The following is a 6,000-nucleotide window of genomic DNA, read 5'->3' on the forward strand; positions in this document are numbered from 1 at the left end:
CAGGCACAGTGGCTCATGCCTATTAATCCCAGCACTTTGGGAGGCCGAGGCTGGCGGATCACCTGAGGTCAGGAGTTCAAGATCAGCCTGGCCAACACAGTGAAACCCTGTCTCTACTAAAAATAGTCCCAGCTACTTGGGAAGCTGAGGTACAAGTATCACTTGAACCCAGGAGGCAAAGGTTGCAGTGAACCAAGATCGTGCCACTGCACTCCAGCCTGGGCCACAGAGCAAGACTCTGTCTCAAAAATAAATAAATAAATAAGTGTACAGTTGTTGCTTTTCACATTTTTTTTTTTTTTTGCTATTTTTCCAATAACACAATAATTTTAGAAATAACTAAACATTTCTGACTGACTTTTCATTACATAGGTTTTAGTTTTAAACTGCCGTAGAATGAAATTGCAAATAAATTCACATAGGCTCCTATTTAACAGAAGTTACCAAAAAAACCTTTTGTAAAGCAAAAAATCATTGGGTATCATGAATAATCATTTCCTATTATATCTTTCTAAAATAAAAAAGACAATGTTATGTGTGAAGAAACAGCTGTAATCCATCAAACCACCCACATTCCTTAACATAAGGATTCTGGATTCTAGAACCAAGGAGCATCAGGATTAGAGGAGACCTATAGCAGCTCTCAACCCTACGCGTGTACGGCGCACAGCGCCTGATGTTATGGAGCAGTCACGATCAGTACTTCACCTGATCCAAGTCTGACAGGGATTTAAGACAGGCAGGACAGAGCCAGCGTGTTATTCCTGATTAACAAACACACAGCCTAAGGCAGATTGTCAGTAAGTGAAAAAGGCAGATTCAAAGCTTCTGCCTTTAGGTGGCCAGCAGAGCTGCACGTTCACTTCCAAGACAATCTCCCGCTTTGTGAGCCCCTCCAGTACAATATTGCAGAGAAATTCACCGTCCTCTCTGACCTGTCAGCTTTTATGTCTCCCCAAAGTTTTGTCTTCTCCAGGCCTAATGTGCCCCTCATTACTACATATTTCTCAAAAGTGAGCAAAACGACTTAAGCATATTATACTTCAATGAACTGTTTTTTCTTTTTCAAAGTCAACAAAACCCTTCAGATGTGTTTGGAGATGGACTACCCACCTTCCTGGAACTCAAAGAAATTTGACTAATATTCCTAAGACTGCCCTAGCTTTTCTATGAGCCAAGTGAATTCATTCCCTCACTCCTGCACATTTTCTGAGAATCTAATCTGAAACACAAAGATGATACAACATGGTCCCACAGCCTTTAGGGCAAGACAGTCACAACTAAAGTCTTTCATGATCTTCAGCAAGATAGATGTGCTATATCAACAACTGAATTTTTGAACCTAAATGCAACTATTCATGCTGTCATGTTCCTTATTTCAGGATCATCCTTGCCGTGTCCTGTGTCCTACGGCAGTTCCCCAACATGATCGTCCCCACCACAATCATGTCATTTGGGCATTTATTATATTATCAGGAATTGAGGTAAGCATTTTACACAGTATCAGATAGGTATTAACAAGCCCCCTTTACAGATGAGAAAGTTGACACTTACAGAGACTGAGTAATTTATGCAAAATGATAGACTCAGTTTGTGTCAGAGCCTCACCAGCACACCTCAATGACAAATCTTACTGACACTCAATAATATTTCATGAGTTTGGCTCAAAACCAACGCATTTATGAGAGCTCCAAAGGTTCACTGTTATCTCTGATATTCAAAATAATACTATTCCCTTGCAGTGATAAAGTATACGCATGTAAAGGTTTTATTTCTTTGGCCTTTTAAAAATATAGTTATTTTGCTGGCTTTGTCCAAATACATAGGAGGAGCTGCAGGTTAAATTGGGACATGGGCGAAACTTCCAAAAGAGCTTCCATTCCATCCAGCACATCCCACAGGGATCTCTGCAATGCCACACTTTTGTTGCGGGGGAAAAACGCAGAACCATGAGGTGACCATGACACGCAGCAATGCTAAATTATTACAACCAACAAACGAATAATGTTATTAGACACCAGTAAATATTTTATGGTAAAAGCAGCTTTAATAACACTAATCCTTACTTCCTCTCAAATATGTGTAAGAGAAAACTGCTGATATTGAAAAGGCATGTCTATTTTCTGAGATTGAACATTGTAAACCATTTAGTTGGAAGAATTTCTTAGACCTGTTACGTCCTAATGTATTGTTTTCTTAAAAAAAGGAAAGTGAAACTCAGGATCATATATAGTGATAGGCCTAAGATAGTGCACATTTTATTAAGAGTTCTATGTATCAAATATTTTGTCAATTAAAATTAAAATAAAAGTTCCATGTAGACACCTGATTATCTACATTCTCTAGACAATTTTTTTGTCCTTCTAAAAAACAGTGGAAACATTTCTTCCTGCTCTGTCCCTCTGCCCTCCCCTACTTCCCCATCCCAGTACTGAGGTTAGGCTCGTAAAAGGCTAAGAATTCACTCTGGCTTAGTAATCAGTAGATCCCTTTCAAAATCTTAACATCAAAGATAGATGTGTCTTCCATTGTCAACCAAGACTGTATGGACTTACTAGTTCGCTTCTACTTGGAAAGCACTACTTGGAAAGCACTACTTGATACAAGAAAAAAAAGAATTGCAAAGTCTTAACTTTGGAATTTGAATTTTATAATCATTTGGAATCAGTTTTCTTCCATTCAACTTTATCTCAGTTGAAAATGTTCAATATCTGTGTTTTACCTCTTGTTTTACAGTCTGTTTATTTCCAAAACTTAGAGGAGACTCCCAAGTGGAAACGGGGTCAACACAGCTAATCTCTGGCTTGAGTTAAAAAGCAAGACTTCTTAATCTTGCAGATGCTAATTTTTTTTCAAAAGACTATTAAGTGACTTTTTAAAAAGCCAAGTCTCAGCCCAGTGCTGTGGCTCACGCCTGTAATCCCAGAACTTTGGGAGGCCAAGGTGGGCGGATCACCTGAGGTTGGGAGTTTGAGACCAGCCTGACCAACATGGAGAAACCCCGTCTCTACTAAAAATACAAAATTAGCCAGGCGTGGGGGCGCATGCCTGTAATCCCAGCTGCTCAGGAGGCTGAGGCAGGAGAATGAACCCAGGAAGCAGAGGTCACAGTGAGCTGAGATCGCAACATTGCACTCCAGCCTGGGCAACAAAAGCGAAATTCCATCTCAAAAAAAAAAAAAAAAAGCCAAGTCTAAACTTCTTTGTAATAGGAAAATACATTATATATATTAATATTTTGACAAATTTTTTAACTTGAGTAATTATGTAAATTAATTATATTTGCATATCAAAATAGTCAACCTCTTCAATGTTATGAATAGAAAAATGAGATGATAAAAGGAAATCCAATGGACAGAAATCCATTGTATAAAGGCAACAAAAGTGAAAACTGTAGAAAATTGTAAAAGCAAGAATCTTTAGTCTAATACTCTTGACTGGTTAAATATGACCCAGAACAAACTGTTACCCAGATAAACACTTCTGCGACTGTAGCAGGAGAGTAAAGATGCACAGCTAATCAGAAGATTTTTCACTGATAAAAAAAGGGCCCAAAAATAAAGGTAGGTAATTGAGAAAGCAAATATTATAACTGGCCACAAGGAAAATCCAAAGTAACATAAGAATAAAGATAAGTTCACTGTTCCGTTAAAAACATTTAATGCCATAGGAATAAATGACTCCTAGTTCTCTTTGGGGGAACAAAGTCACCATTCCATTCCCAGGACTTCGATCCAAGGGAAAGAAACACACTTGAAACTCTTCCTCCCCACCCCCAAAAGAAGCACCAGGCACAGTAACCAGGGAACAGGCAAACCAGTCTCTAAAGATAATCTCTCAGAGAGGGACAGTCATCCAACTACACATAAGAAAGATACATTATTAGTTACAGTTCTAAACCCTACCTGAGATTCGTGATAAGAAAAAAGACTCTGTAATTCAAACATTTCAGATACCCGGTACGCCTCAAACTACACTGACATCTAGTCACAAAGCATTCAGAGTAACCTTGACTTGGAGGTGGGATTATTGCTTATATTTTTACTACAACTCTACACAGCACAAACTATGCACCTGGTTTTCATTGAATTCAATGATTGTCTACTAAATATTCACTCCAAGCAAGCCTTTGTAGCTGATGGTCATACTTTCTCCGGTGCCGTCATCCTGTCATTCTCCTCCAGGCAGGAGAGTACTGTGTTTCAAGGAGGCTGTTGTGACCGTTTATCAGAACTCTCAAAACAAAAACAGTTGTTCAGTGGTTGAGCTTTAAACAGGAAAAATATCTGAGTACAACCTCCACATTTTTCTCATTATCTAGGCTTCTAAAGCGAAAGTTTAATTATCATTTAAAATGTCACGGAAAAGCATCGCAGTAGCCATCACTTTCTCACTGACAGTCACTGTGCTCTTACAAGTAGCTTTCGCTATCACCGTACATACAAACATAAGATGTTTTAATCTTCAAATCCAACATCACTCCAATTCCAGGAAAAAAAAAGCCCTGAGATGTTAGCACACTGGAGAAGCAACCATTTCACTCCTTCAGACTAGAGTTCCATTTCAGATACTAACTTATAATCACTTAGAGGGCAGACAGGAAAGGGGTAGCAGAAGGCTAAAATCCAAGGTTGTCTGGGGTCCCAATAAAGAGGTTCTGTAGCTGTTTGAGAACTTGGCTTTGCAAACTACTTTCTTAGGCCAGAGAAAAACTCCTTGGTAAACTGCTGGAATTTCACCAAAGTATCAATCACGGCGGCCCCTGGGACTAATCCGGTACTGCTGAACTTTCTTCACGCATGGCAGCCCGTATAAACACAGTATATACAGCAAGGTTCAAGCAAGTCTTGGCAAATTTTAACAGTGGAGAGGAAGACTAGATTTATTTCGCTATATTCTTGGATTAAAGGTATTCACTTAAAATAATAAACACTTCTCCGACATTATTACTGGTTAGCTCAGTTTTGAAATACTGGCAAGGTCACTTCAAGAAGAAAAACGGGAGAGGGAGAGGTATATTTTATATAAGGTAAAATTCACACTTTTCAGTGTCCGGTTCTGAGTTTTGACAAACGCATTTATAGTGGTCTCATCAGTACCACAATCAGGCTACGAAGAGAGAGGTAACTCTTCGAGGATTCTTAAAAGCAATATTAATTTGTCAGCACACTTTAAAAGTATTTTTGAAATATCACCTTATTTATTTAGAAAAGCAAAATAACACGGTCCGAGTGGTCCTAAGCCGTGAATGCCTCTGTAATACTTAAACGCCCTCCTTCCAACCCCGGCCCGACGAGGGTGAGCCCCGCAGCCAGCGGCGCGCGTCACTGTCGGCTCCTTTTCCCGAGTGGAGACGGGGGAAAGACAGAGTTGCATCGCCAGGCTGGAGCCACGAGGAGAAGAGTTTAACGCCGGAATGACAAACTCTAAAGCACTGAATGCCTCTCCCTGGTAGGGCACTGCGCGTGTGGAGCACGGCCAGGGACGCGTGGGAAGAAAGACGACCTATTTCCTACGACCGTCTTCCTAACTGGACCGAGCGAGAGGAGGCGGGGGCTGGTCCCCGGGCACCCCGGTGGGCACCGAGAACTCGCATAAAGGAACATAAAACCGCACGGCCTTCCCCGAGCAGCGGGGAGACGGGAGGAAGGAAGGAAATGAGAGCTCGACCCGGCCGCGCGCAGAGCCGAGCCGACCAGCGCGAGGGGCCAGGGCCCCACCCGAGAGCAGGAGCGAGGGCCGGGGACAGGAGACCAAACGCGGGGAGAGCGCTGCCTGCACCTGCCACCACCTCGAGACCGGGTGGCGCGGGGCCCGGGAGCGTGGGCGGCAGAGGGGACCCGGCAGCGGCGAGCGCGCGCCTCCCGCTCCGCAGGGCGCCCGGGCAGAGGCCGACCGGCGCCCTCCTACCCCGCCGGGCCCTCCCCGCCCAGGCCCCCGAGCGCACACCTGCCCCCTTCAAGCCCTGGGCCCAGAGCGGCAGGCAGAGACCCTGGCGGG

At 42.7% G+C, this 6,000-nt stretch overlaps 1 protein-coding gene across 1 annotated transcript in view; it reads right to left on the reverse strand.

The window, feature by feature from the left end:
- Window positions 1-5,968, reverse strand: part of SETD3 (SET domain containing 3, actin N3(tau)-histidine methyltransferase) — an 89,897-nt gene extending 83,929 nt beyond the window's left edge. Inside the window, 1 exon segment of the mRNA XM_017857904.1 lies at window positions 5,950-5,968. The gene's annotated coding sequence lies outside the window, so the exon portion shown is untranslated.
- Between the last annotated feature and the right edge of the window lie 32 nt (window positions 5,969-6,000).

This window comes from Rhinopithecus bieti, unplaced genomic scaffold (assembly GCF_001698545.2).
Source record: "Rhinopithecus bieti isolate Rb0 unplaced genomic scaffold, ASM169854v2 scaffold_41913, whole genome shotgun sequence".
NCBI classification, from domain to species: Eukaryota; Metazoa; Chordata; class Mammalia; order Primates; family Cercopithecidae; genus Rhinopithecus; species Rhinopithecus bieti.